The sequence below is a fragment of the Rosa chinensis genome, chromosome 6, assembly GCF_002994745.2.
Source record: "Rosa chinensis cultivar Old Blush chromosome 6, RchiOBHm-V2, whole genome shotgun sequence".
Lineage (NCBI taxonomy): Eukaryota > Viridiplantae > Streptophyta > Magnoliopsida > Rosales > Rosaceae > Rosa > Rosa chinensis.
This window is the reverse complement of record NC_037093.1, coordinates 42,449,752-42,463,661: the sequence shown is the minus strand read 5'-3', so window position 1 is coordinate 42,463,661 and position 13,910 is coordinate 42,449,752. Positions and strand designations below refer to the sequence as shown.

At 46.3% G+C, this 13,910-nt stretch overlaps 1 non-coding gene across 1 annotated transcript; it reads left to right on the top strand.

The window, feature by feature from the left end:
• The first annotated feature begins 13,393 nt into the window (after positions 1-13,393).
• On the top strand, positions 13,394-13,514 carry LOC112174953. The gene has a single exon (XR_002926262.1). It is a non-coding gene; the product is annotated as a U5 spliceosomal RNA (small nuclear RNA).
• Positions 13,515-13,910: the final 396 nt, after the last annotated feature.

Genomic DNA, 13,910 nt, shown 5'->3' with positions numbered 1-13,910 from the left:
CGCCACCATCAGGGAAGGAAAGTGGTACACCAGGGAAAAGGGGAAGGCAGTGGAAATAAGCCCTTCCAAGAAGAGGAAACTGCAGCGCAGGTTTGGGGAAGCCAAGCGCGCGCTAGAGGCTCTGGATCAGGGCCTAATCAAGCCTTCGCAATGGGTCAAATCACCTGAGCAGTATCAGAAGGAGATGGAGGCACTAGCTTCTAAGCCATTAATGGCTCCCCACGGCCTTCAAAAACAAGCGAGCTCAGCAAAAGGGGCATCTAAGCCTAGTGTTTTTTGCAGGATCACTGAAGAGAGAACACCTCCGCTAGCTCGACAGGAGAGTTCGCCGACTCGGCGACCACATGTCAAGCGCAGGTTGTTTTGCGAGGAACCAGAAGCTAAATCTTCGGTTTTTGAGAGACTGGGGGGGCAAGGACAAGACTACCAATACTTTACAGTGGAGACCAAAAAGGGTCCAGAGGGTAGTAGTCGCTCCCCTAGAGATGAGCATAGCAAGGGAACCAAAGTCAGATTCCCACAAGCAGGCTCTCGTGATACAAGAACACAAGCAGTGTGAGGTAAAAGGCCTTACAGAGGAGTCGTTAGTAGACCGGTTGGCTAAGCAATTCAACATTGACACCCCTGTCAACGAACCAAAGCTTAACCTAGAAGATGACATGGAGAAGACAGATATGACTGACACGTCCTGCAACATGGTTTACGTGCTGCCCGCGCGGTATGCACTACCGGTCGCCGCTCAGGACTGCGTAGAAGCTGAAGAAAGTAGTGCGCAACCCTTGCAGATCACATCGGCGGTCACGACACCTGTGGAAGAGGCTGTCTTTCTAGAAACGGAGGATGCTCACAGCAAAGAATTCTTCATGAGCTTCACCAGGCCAATGCCTGCTATGGTCCAACACATGAGACCTCTGTATATCACAGCGGAAGTTGGCGGCACCAAAGTTAGCAAGATCATGGTTGATACCTGATAGGAGCATAAAATGCGACGAATTTATAGTTTACCCCTTTACACTTTTGCTTAGTTATTTCGTTAAAAAGATCAAACTAACTTTGTTATGTTCTTAGGAGGTTTGTGGAGCAACCGTGGAGAAATAGGAGCTCAATTGTGGCAAGTTAAGGCTCAGGTGTATAGTAGTGATGCAAAAGATGAAAGATCACCATTTATACCGTCAGAAACAAGAAGGAAAGCTTGTGGAAAAATTCGTGCAAAACAGTTGCTGAGAAGCAGAAAACAGAGTACTAGAAGCTGCCTTATTTTCTTCTATATTCAGAAGGTGTTTTGAAGAACTTTCCAGTGGAATCATGAAGAAAAGCCTAGCAATATTTGAAGATCACATGTTCTACTATAACTATAAGCAAAGATTTGGTCCAGAATGATAAAGAAGAAGCCGGAGGCTGTGGTCAAATTTGGTACCTCGAGAAGACTGTTTCCATCAGCTTTTTAGGAAGCTTTTTCAAGGGCTTTTCTACAAGACTTAAAGCATGACACGCATAAAGTTTCCCACCAGAATTGAAGGTTAGATGTTGTAGATCATTTTAAAATCAAGAATCATCAGAAAGGTGGTGGAATGCATAAGTTATGATGTTGCAAAGATGAGCAGAGGATAAGAAAAATCTGGAATTTCTGACAAGTCTTATCTGCAAAGCATGTTTGAGCCGTCTTTTGGAGACTTTATTGGAGTGTCCTTTGAAAGAGTATTGTTTGGACATCAATAAATGATGCTATAGGGTATTGTAGGTCTGAGAACCATACATAAATATTGCTACAAAGTCGTTCTACAAGCCTATAAATTTGACCAAACAATAAGGAAAATCAGGAAATTTCTGACAGATTTGATTTTGAAGACTTTTCAAGGCTGTTTTTGGGCAACGATTTGAGGGGATTTTTAGAATATTTTTTGCACAATTTTGAAGGCCAAAATCAAAGCTTTTACCTGCCTGAAAATCACGTTCAAATCTGAGATGGAACCTAGTTAAGAGAGGGGCTAAAAAGCCTATCATAAGTGAGGCAGATTCTTTGCATCTCTTGGCAGATTGTGTGTATCTATTGGCAGATTGTTTTGAGGCTTCTTGGGGACTCTTTGCTGAGTTGTTAATGAGTTGTACACATTATATAGGAGCTGTGAAGGATATAGAAATCAAAGATTTCAGCCCAAGAAGAAGAGTTCACATTGGAGAAGTAAAAACTCAATTTAACTGCAAGAATACCCTTGAACTTGTAACTCCTATATAAAGGGCCTCCTTCCACATTTTTAAGGGATATGAAAACACAGATACACACACCATCTACTGTCCTAAATCAGAGACCACAGCTCCATACTCTCCCCTTATCATAGTTCACGAAATCCCTACTCCAAGGAGAAGCCGTAGCCACCATCTTCCATCAGATCATCTTCCATCATCCTGTCGTGCTCTTGCTTTGAAGACGCCTCAAGCTTTCTTGGAGAATATTCAACGTGATATCGTGATATCTACTGCCCTCTACGGTTTATTCCTTTTTTACTTTTCAAATTCAATATGTATATGTCTTCGGATTTCCAAACTATGAGCGAGTAATTTTCTATGTTGAGAACTAGTATGAAACCCTAGTTATGTGATGGATTTTTAGCTTTTGAATCTCTTTCTCAATTACAAGGTTTTGTGAATGCTTTGTTTGGTTTTGTTTTATAAAATCTTTTATATGTTTATGTCTTAGATTGATCACCTAAAATATGAGCATGTAGTTGGAGCTAGTTTTAAGGTGCAGTGCGTTCACGATCTTAAAACACTTAAGTAGTAAAGCCTACATGTTAGGTGAAATCAAACAAATAGAATGCATGCTAGGATGGCGTTCCTCACTAGTTTTGTACTCTAAAATCAATCTTTCCAAAGAGCTTAATGTGTTTATGTGTACTTAATGAGTTAATTTGATAGGGTAGAGTTCTACAACCTTGATTGCATATAAGCAAGCTTAGGATGCAGTGCGTTCATGGTTCTAAGTAATTTTGGGAAAAATAAGGCTTTAGCGGCCATCCTAAAGTTCTTGATTGGTTTCATTCACATGCCTTAGTAATTGAAGATTAGGTTAAATTGTCTTTCTCTGATCATAACTAGTGGTGGATTACGAAGTTCTCAACGTCCATACATCTGATTTAGAATCCCTAAAAATTGCAACATTTTCTTTCTTTTATTATTGCTTGCGTTTTCAAAACCTAAACCCCCCCCCCCCCCCCCCCCCCCTTTCATTTAGTTTTTGTGTTAACTTTATTTCTCTTTTCTTTCTTTAGTTTTTGATAGTTTTGTTCAATTAGTGCAATTTGTGAAAGTACCCTCAATCCCCTGACTGAACGATCCCTACTTATCCTATACTAACAATTGTCTTTTGCAGGGTAATTTTGTGAGCTTAATTCAGGCGTATCAATACCGGAGCTGCCGTTAATGTCATCACTACCAGGACCATGCACTTGCTCGGAATCAAGAAAGAGAAAATCCAGTCTACGTCCCTCATGCTCAAGAACTTCGCGGGGACTGTAACAAAGACCTTGGGGTTACTCTTCTTACGCATCAGGGTTGGTCCTGCAGAGGGAGTTTATGCTTTCTTTGTGACAGATTGTTATGCGGCCTACAGTGCTATTCTGGGCAGAGACTGGATCCATCAGAGTTACTGTGTTCCATCAACTCTCCATCAGGAACTAGTTATGCGGAACATGGAGACAGATAAAGCGGAAGTGATTAAAGCGAATCCTCGTCCATTCCCAGTTTCCGCAAATTATGTAGATGCCAAGTACTATTTAGGGCCTATCACTCCATTGCAGGTCAGTGGCATCGATGACAAAGGCCGCCCCACAGGGGTGACGACCTCTGAATTGGCACAGTGGGGGCTTACGCTGGCAAAAGAAGGCTTGGAAAGGCCTGGCCACGCTGTGCCCAAGCCCTTAAACGATTAATGGATTACGACCTTCCAGAGGAAGGGATAGAGGCCTTCTACTCGATGTACGAAAGATTATCATCGTACTTAGTGGAAAAAGAGGCCTATGATCGAGTCGCGACCTTAGAGGCCGTAAATGAAGCACTCTCTGATCAAGAACAAGAAGATGAGGTAAATATTCAGCTCGCTCCAGCAGCGCTGGACGATACACCTCCTAAGGTCAGAGATACTACTGAGAGGGTCAATCTTGGAACAGCAGATGAACCTATGGAAGTGGTTATCAGCGCTTACTTAGAGCCTAGCGAGAAACAGAGGTTCATTCACTTATTACTAGAATTCAAAAACTGCTTCGCGAAGAAGTATGAAGACATGCCCGGCCTGTCACCAGACTTGGTTTGCCATCAACTGCCAACACTCCCTGACAAGAGGCCTGTGAAACAAGAGCCACGAAGAATGAATTCAGAAACCCAAGTCCTCGTCAAGGAGGAAGTCGAAAAAATGCATAAATCAGGCATTATCAAGGTAGCCAAATACAATAAGTGGCTATCTAATATAGTGCCTGTTCGCAAAAAGAATGGCAAGATGAGGGTCTTCGTAGACTACAGAGATCTTAATATCGCTACACCTAAAGATGTCTACCCCATGCCGGTCGCGGATATGTTAGTTGACGCCGTAGCAGGACACGAATTGTTGTCCTTCATGGACGGCACCGCAGGGTATCACCAGATTCCGGTTGTAGAAGAAGACAGACATAAAAACGCGTTCCGATGTCCCGAGTTCACCGGCGTCTTTGAATATGTGGTTATGCCTTTTGGACTGAAGAATGCTAGAGCAACGTATCAGAGAGCCATGAACCTGATCTTCCATGACATCCTGGGGAAGATATTAGAGGTTTACATCGATGACGTAGTGGTGAAATCTCAGAAGAGAGGAGACCACATCATAGATCTTAGAAAAGTATTCGAGCGCATGCGGCAACACAAGCTCAAGATGAATCCTTCTAAATGCGTTTTCGGAGTCCAAGCAGGAGACTCTCTGGGATTCATTGTCCATCAGAGAGGAATTGAGGTCCCTGAAGACAAGGCACGCGCAGTCATCAATGCCTCCCCACCGCGAACGAAAAAGGAATTGCAGCGTTTGTTGGGTCAGATCAACTTTCTGAGACGTTTCATCTCTAACTCTGCAGGTAAAATCTAGCCCTTCTCTCCATTGCTAAAGCTGCAGGGTCAGAACGAGTTTGTCTGGGAGCCTAAACATCAAGAGGCTTTCTACAGAATCAAGGCCTACCTAGCGAGCCCGCCAGTGCTTGTTCCCCCGAGAACTGGATTTCCATTGAAGCCATATATTTCAGCAGTTGAGGCTTCCATTGGCAGCCTACTCACCCAGGATGATGCGGAAGGCGTCGAGCACGCCATTTTCTACCTCAGTAGGACACTTACAGATTGCGAAACAAGGTATACTCCAATGGAAAAGCTGTGTCTTACATTGTACTTCTCAGCATGCAAGTTACGACACTACATGTTATCCTTTACTACTTGCATCATCGCTCAAACCGACCTGGTCAAATACATGCTGTCGTGACCTATTCTGAGAGGCCGCATTGGCAAGTGGGTATTGGCCGTGTCCGAGTTCTCGCTACAATACGTTCCCCAGAAAGCAGTAAAGGGACATGTCATCGCAGACTTTCTGGCACATCACCCTATGTTGGATATCCCCACAGTGAAGGAGTTAGAGATAGCGACCGCAACTACCACTCGACCAGATTTGGCGCGCATTCCAGAATACGCCCTCTGGTATCAAGCCACTGTCTCCTTGCAACCCTGGGTATTATTTTTTGATGGCTCAAGAACTTAAACATTAGCAGGGGCAGGGATTGTTCTGGAGAACCCAGCGGGCGATCGTTTCTCTTACTCTTTCCAATTGGAGTTTAAGTGTACAAACAACCAAGCAGATTATGAGGCCCTTATTATTGGCCTAGAAGTCTTACTGGAATTGGGAGTAAGAGACGTTCAGGTACGCAGCGACTCTTTGCTCGTGATAAATCAGCTTCAAGAGAAATACAGGTGTGCAAGCTGTTTGCTCGTACCATATTTGAATAGCGCCATTGAGCTTCTGGATTAATTTGATGACGCGGATTTGGAGTATATCCCTCGCGAGCGCAATTTCACGGCCAATGAACTCGCTCAACTAGCTACAGGCATTACATTGAAGTATGGGGTTCGCGAGCGCATTCTGAAAGTCGAGCGCCGCACACTGCCTTCATGGCTCGCGCTGCCTGACCCGCCTGATGATCCGATCGTCACGGTCCTAGAGCCTATTGACGTCGATTGGCGCATTCCGTTGATCGATTACCTCAAACAACCAGATCCTACAGCAGACAGGAAGACTCGCTTTCTTGCCTTAAATTACTTCCTCAGGGGTGACGAGCTACGACGACGTGGGGAAGATGGCATGGACTTCCGGTGTGTGTATGGCCGCGAAGCAAAGCGATTAATGCTCGAAGCACACACAGGAGTATGTGGAGCCCATCAAGCGGGACCTAAGATGCGTTGGCTCATCAGGAGACATGGGTATTATTGGCCCAGCATTTTGAAAGACTGTATCGCATTCGCCAAAGGATGCCAAGACTGTCAGGCACACTGTCCAGTCCAGCACATTCCCAATATTCCCATGCAACCTATTATTAAACCTTGGCCTGCACGAGGCTGGGCATTGGACTTGATTGGGATGATTCACCCCCATTCCTCTCTCCAACACAAGTTCATCATCGTCGCTACTGATTTCTTCACCAAGTGGGTCGAAGCTGAGCCTTTGATAGAGGCTTCAGGTGCCACCATTCGCCAATTTATATTTCATAACATCATCTACAGGTTTGATATCCCTGAAGTGCTTGTTTCAGACAGGGGGGTAGCATTCATGGGAGGTGCGGTAGAGGAACTTGTCAACGAGTTGGGCATCCAATTCATCCATAGCAATCCATATTATGCTCAGTCCAACTGTCAAGCGGAGGCCAGTAACAAGATTATTATTACCTTGCTAAAGAAGATGCTGGGTGAAAACCCTCGCCAGTGGCACGACACGTTGTATGAGACACTCTGGGCTTATCGCACCTCCAAGAGGAATCCCACTGCTACAATGCCCTATGCACTAATGTTTGGCCATGATGTAGTTTTACCCTTAGAAATCAACGTTCAATCCTTACGCGTACATGATCAGCATCACTTGATCGGTGAAGATTATGTCCAGGCGATGTGGCAAGAGCACGAAGATCTGAGCGAGCAGCGTTTAGCGGCTTTGGATAATTTAGTGATGGAAAAACAGTGTATCGCCTGCGCTTATGATAAGAGGACGCGTGGTCGTAGTTACAAAGAGGGGGACCTTGTTTGGAAAGCTGTTTTGCCCTTTGGCGAGAAATTGACCGGTCGCGGTAAATGGACTCCACGATGGGAAGGACCCTTTGTTGTTCACCGTATTATGGAGCGCGGGGCTTTTCACCTCAAAGATTTGGATGGCGACATCCATCGCAATCCCATCAACGGGCGATTCCTGAAGAAATATTACCCAAGTGTTTGGGAGTTTGAGGATCCACCAGATCAACCTTCTTCCTAGACAGGGGGGCAACCATAGTCTTCATCGGCTCACATCATCTATATATATTCAGGCCTTTTTCCTGTGGCCTTAGTCTCATGTCTTTGCTTCACCTACGAACACTAGGGGGGCAACACTCTATACATCCAGGCCTAAGTTGAGGCCTTATTTTATAACAATTTCAACTTTTGTTTTGTTGTAACTTTTTCTTCCTTAACAATGCGTGTTAAGAATATACATGATGGCCTGTACATGAGGCCTTATTTTATAACAATTTTTCGGAATACTCAGAAACATTCATTCATAAAGTGGCTTTACGGCCAAAAGCAGTACAAATCGAAACGGTTACATTCGCAATTATAAGGCCAAAAGTGGCTTAAAAATCATAAAGATTGCAGATCTTCTAAGTATTCCGGATCTTGTGGCGACAAGGAGGCTGTGCTATGATCACTCATGCTCTTCCTCTCTTCACCCACATCCCTTCTCTGATCTGAGTCGCAGCTGCTATCATCTATACCGGAGGAAGAGGGAAGGAAATAATCCATCGCGACCCTTCCAGTTGGTTATCCTCCGGGATGGAGATGGTCTTCAGAGAGAGCGCGACTCACAACCACATCTACCTCCAGGGGAAAAATAGAAGTCTGATAGTCAGACCCAGGAGGTAGGTTGCGGAAGAAGAACGATAGGCCTCAAAGTGGCCTTCCGCCTTTCTCCCTCCTGTTCCATGTGAGAAATCTGAGGAGAGGGATCCCTCATAATCTTGTTCTGCCGCGTTAGGAGCGCCACATGTTCTTCGGTCTAACTGAAACCGGTGAATCCCATCCGGATTTCCAGAGACCAAAGACATGCGGCTGGACCTGAGATTAGGCCATAAGACCTACCCAGGTTTTGAGATTAAGCCATAAGGCCTAGGAATTTGAGGCTAAGGTTGAGATCATGAGGAAAAGATTTCAGAAACTGAACCAAAGAAGTAAGGCTTGGGAAACTATCTCTGGGAAGGCCATATTTGCTTGTGTTTATCACTTCTCCAAAGTACGGGTATTTATAGGGCCAATCTCAGTGGCCTCAACCGTACGATGGACAGTTGAAGGATTTTCAACGCCATCAATAAGAGTATCAATGGAATTGAATGCTAGGATCTCGGAAATGAAGGTAATTGAAAACGCATGGGAAGCAGGGCAGTCTTCAAGGAGGTAACCGCTCCATTTAGAGATTATCTTTTCAAACTTCAACAGCAATAAAGGCAAATTAAACGCTGAACTGCTTAAAAATTTTGAGCATATATTTGGGCCAAGCAAAGTGGGCTAAATATTTAAATTATGAATAATAATATTGTTTATACAAAATGGGCCTAACACTAGAGGCCTAAAGTTTTCGGCCTGCATGAGTTAAACGAAGTAGATGCTGGTCCAAGCGAAAACTGGGATCGGCAGCGGTTCGCGAGCTTGAGCTAGGTTCTGAGATAGTGTTTCAGAGGTCGCTAGGGGTTGCTCCAGCAAGGGCTCCTCATGCTCAAGCCGGGCCATCACAGCAGTCAATTGGGCTTGAAGCTCTTGGACTTGGGACCGGAGATGATTTTGCATGAGCTTCAAATCTCTAACAAGGGCAGCCCTATCTCCTAGAAGGTCACGAAAGGAGTCCATTTGTTGAGCGAGGCCCTGATAGTGGGTTTGGGCTTGTCTGGCTTACGCAGTCGCGGCCGCTCTTTCATTAAGCCACTGGGGGAGATTCTGTAGCAGTTCGTCTATCTCAATGAACTCGTCCTCAGTGATGGCATGCTCGCGACGAAGAACCCTCAAATACTCCAGAGCCCGGACGGATGCGTCAGGCAACAAGATATCGGGACTCAAAAGACGACGAAGTCCGTCCCTGGCTTCATCTATAACTCCGGGAGGAGTCACATCAAGTACGCTAGCTAGCCTTTCCAATCTGGAAGGAGGCACAGGCAGTGGATTTGGGGCAGCAGCGGCTGGAGCCTCAAGAGGCTCCACAACAGGAACTGCTTCCAGCACCTGTTCGACGTTCACCCCTTCTCCTGCTTCACGAGCATGGGAAGCAGGCCCTTGGTTAACCACATCTTCACTAGCTGGGTCAGCGGGATTGGCGCCAAGTACTTCCACAGCGACAGCTACTTCCTCGACAGGACCAAGATTCTGGTTTTAAGGAGGAATCATTAGAATGCCCAAAGAATAAGACAAGAATCAGGATATCATGCCTGTTAAGGAGAAACGTACCTCTGCAGCTGGAAGCTCGTGGAGGACTGCTATCGGCACTGGTTCTTGAACCACCTCGCCAGGAATTGGATCAGGCGCTATCTGTGCCAGGACAGGTGTGGCGTTTGGTTCCTCACGAGCTGCATCTGAAACTTCAGGCAAGCTATCATCTATGACCTGCACTGGGATTGGGGCCAATTACATATTGTTCGCAACGCCGGTAGGAGATGGAGGATTATTGGAATCAGTGGGCGCTTGGGCCTGCGAAGCAGTTGTGCCTTCACCAACAGTTGAGGGGCCTTCCCCAGTTTTTCTTGAGGACCTATGACGAACCTGCAAACGAGGATTGTTATATGGTCACACAGAATAAAAGGAGATTTCAATATGCGCTTTTAGTTTCTTACCAGTCGATCAGCGATTGGTTCATCTTCCGCCCACGGATCAGTTCGAGGGTCAGAACGACTGCGCTTGCGGGCCAAGATAGCAGCGATCTGCAGGGGTCAAAGGAGAGGATTAGACTTGACTTGGAAAGAAAGCATTGTTTGTTTAAATAAGAAAGTTCTTACCGTTTGCGGGTCATCCTCGTCGGAAGAGGAATCTTCTACTTCAGGCTCCGTTATTACTGTTTTTTGCTTCCCGGACTGGCTGGTGGCTAGGGAAGCATCAACTGCGCGACTGCTAGAAGGTGGCACATTTCCCTGGTGCAGCAAAGGTTGAGTTAAAAGGGAAGAGTGAAAGAGGGAATAAAATATAAACCAAGATGCTTACCTCTCTAAGGGGCTCGAGGATCACGATACCAGCCTGGGCTTGGAGCGGGGCTCGCACCGGTTGCGGAGCCGGCTCAGGAGGAGGAGGAGGTTGTGTAGCGTCTTTAGGAAAACAAGCAAGTAGCTCAAGGTCAACAGTATAGGGATGTCTCAGTTCCCCAAAGATGGTCGCGAAGAGTTAGTCATACCGTTGTCTCCTGCAATTGACAGAAACTTCTGCCCACCATTCCTCATATCCTTCTTCAGTCCCATCCACGACATCAATGTCCTTAGCCCAATCATGAAGATCAACCAATGCAAGCATGCTTTGTACTGGCGCAGGCCCAGAAAGGGGCCCAAATCTACGCCAAGAGGTGTTGTAGTTCCAGGCATCATACAGCAGGAATGGCACTAATTGGACAAGGCCGAATTGCTGAGCGAAATGGTTAGGAGCGTAAAGCTCATAACTAAGTTCTTCGGCAGCAATCCTAATGTCTGAACAGGAGATCGCACGGTGAAAAGCCAAGCGTGCGCGATCGCTGTAGCGAGGAGCGCTAGGGAGGAATCTGTTTTCAAGCGGATCTGGGAATCTTCTACCCAGTACTAAGTCGCAGTAGGGCATCTCATGTAGAAGGTACAGATATGTAAAGCACTTGGAGTAAGGAGGAGATGAGTACTTTTCATCGCGGTTGAGCCATTGACCCAAGAGTTGGTCAGCCGGTGGAAGCAGCGGGATGTCATTGCGACGAAAATATGGAAAATAAGTTTGAATCCAGAAGTCAAGGATCCAAAAAGGGCCAGAGATGCTAGTCTCGAAAGGATGCATAGTGGCCTGGTACAGAGTGCGATAGAGGGCGCCCAACACAGGTTGCCTGAGCCCAACACGGCGGCCGTTGTAGAGGGCCGTAGCCAGAAGAGTCCAAGCACCAGTGGGCTTACAGGAGGAAGTACAGAAGATGAACTTACAGAGCCAGTAGTCTAAGAAAGCAATTCTGCCAGTCGCATTGTGCTCCCGGCGGTAATAAGACAGCCACCGTGGATAGGAGCCGTTGTGAGTGCTGCGACCGTTTTGGGCCATGGTTGAAGTGAAAGTGACAGAGTCGAATTGGCCATGTAGATAAGGCTCGCCATCAATGGGTAGGCCAGTAATAGTGAGAATATCCAGTAAAGTGATACTCATTTGGCCAAATCGAAAATCAAAGGTGTTTGTGGCGGTGTTCCAAAAACAGAGAAAGGCAGCGAGCGGTGAACGATTGCCACCTTGCGGAAGACGAAAACATACATCAATAGTGTGAGTGATACCTACGGCGTTCCAGCTGGCCAGATCTCGTGTTCGTGCTTCGCGATACCAGGAAAGCTCCCCCGCGTTGATAGAGGATGGCCAGTGCCCTATTTTTGCTCGATGATTCTGTGCACCCCAACTGTTGAAATCCCCAGGAGTCCTTCGGAGGACTGGGATGGGCCGACGAACGGGCATGCCATAGAAGGCGATGGCGTCGGCCGGAATAGAGTCTCGCGGCGCTGGGCCCAGTCTGACATGGTGGTTCGGGAACCGGAGGAGTAAGGGTCTCTGGATAGTGGTGTGGAGGCGAATGCGGGCACCGATGCTGGTTCCCCAAGAGCGGGCAGCCTATTCATTCAGTTCTTCTTCTTGATCGATGACCATCTTCTTTGGGGGAGCCATTTCTGGGTTTCTGTGAGGAAGGTGTTGGCAGTAAGAGGGTTTCTGGGTTTAGGAACTAAAAGAGTTTCTGATGTGACAGGTCTGAAGTGGCTGCGGGTTTTAAATAAGAAATTTTGTGAGGGAAACGATACGACAGAAAGGCATTTTCGCAAGCGAAGGGACGCAACCCTCATTAATGATATCGTTTCAAGCAATCGGCGTGTCGTTTTAGTCCCTTCAATCAGTTACATCTTCGCGGGCCTGTTTTTGGGGCCGGGGGGCAATGTTTGAGCCCAAAAGTAATTTTGGCAAGATCCTTTAGTGGATTTAGCACAACGGGCCGTTTCCTGCGGCCCAAAAATAAGCCTACTTGGGTTTGGGTTACAGCTTCGCCCATTCTGTAATCCATAAGGAAAACGAAACCTTATTGGAGTCAAGTAGCAGAGATTGAATAGGAAACTTCAATCAATAATCTTTCTATAGCAAGGAACAGTCGAAACCCTAAGTATAAATACCAGGTTTCAAGGACAGAAAATGACCTCTCTCAAATCAATCAATCCCAGCGATTACAAAGCCTCCCCGGAGCAAACCTTCAACCTCGTTGAAACCCGGTGACCGCGCGCCAGTCCTAGTCTCTCCAAGAGCCGACTGTCAGCATCACCAGATCAACCCGGCGACCGTACTTCCAGTCCTAGTCTCTCCAAGAGCCGACTGCTAGTACCATTGCCACCGAGACTCTCTCAACCAGCGAAGCAAGGGTAACGCCCTCGCGACCCAGCGAAGCTAAAGTCACTCTTTAGCGAAACCCGTGCTTTCTCCAAACTTCCCAGTGATTGCTCTGCTCAGCCTACAACGTTGAGTATCGATTCGGTGACGCGAAGAGATCACATCCAAAGTCCTTATCCGTAAGGCAAGAGGTCCTTTCTCAGAAGGCTAGAAAAGAACCTTGTGGCGAGGTTGGTGCTCTCCTCGTCCACAACACTTGAAGAAGAAGTCAGATCAAGGGACTCCCCCGACGACTGCACCCCACGGTGCTGGCACGCCCGCACACACGCTCAAAAGAGACAGTTTGCACGCCAACTGGTTTTGGAGCCAAACAACTACATCAATAATTAAGACCATTACTTATCCCACATTGGTAATTGTAGTCTGTGAAGAACTGAAAGCAGGAGTAATAAGTTTGGGGTCTACTTATCCCACATTGCCTGTAGAAGAGAAACTATCAAGTACGAGAGGTATAAGTTGAAGCAGCATAACTGTTACAATGCTCACGAAGCCATGCGTTGAGCATAGAGCGAACTATTCTTTCACCTTTTACTAAAGAATACCGTGTGTGAGGCGCTTTAAATGGCGTATGCCTATTTTTTTTGGAAGGGTGCACCTCTGTGGGTGCCCCTCAGATTGAAGTTATCAATGCTTGTGTGTTACTAAATTGAAGTAAAATCTATAATCCCTTCGAAGGTTCGTTTGTTGTTTGAACAGTATAATGCTTGATGTTAAAACCACATCAGATCCCATATCGGCGAAGACAATCAGCAGTCCAATTATGACGTACTGAGTTCTGTTGCATAAGCAATACTGGATTGGAATGAATGTACAAAGTTCAACAAGAATTTAGTAACTGTTGGTGTCACCTATCACCTATGTGATGTTAAATGAAACCAAGAAGCCTATACAAATAGTCCTCCATACCAGATAAACATGAGCATATGTTTGAAGATGGGAGAGTGGTTACCACAGTGGCCTGCTATTGGGGCGCAATGGGGCTTACGCATGTGATCCTTGCCTTT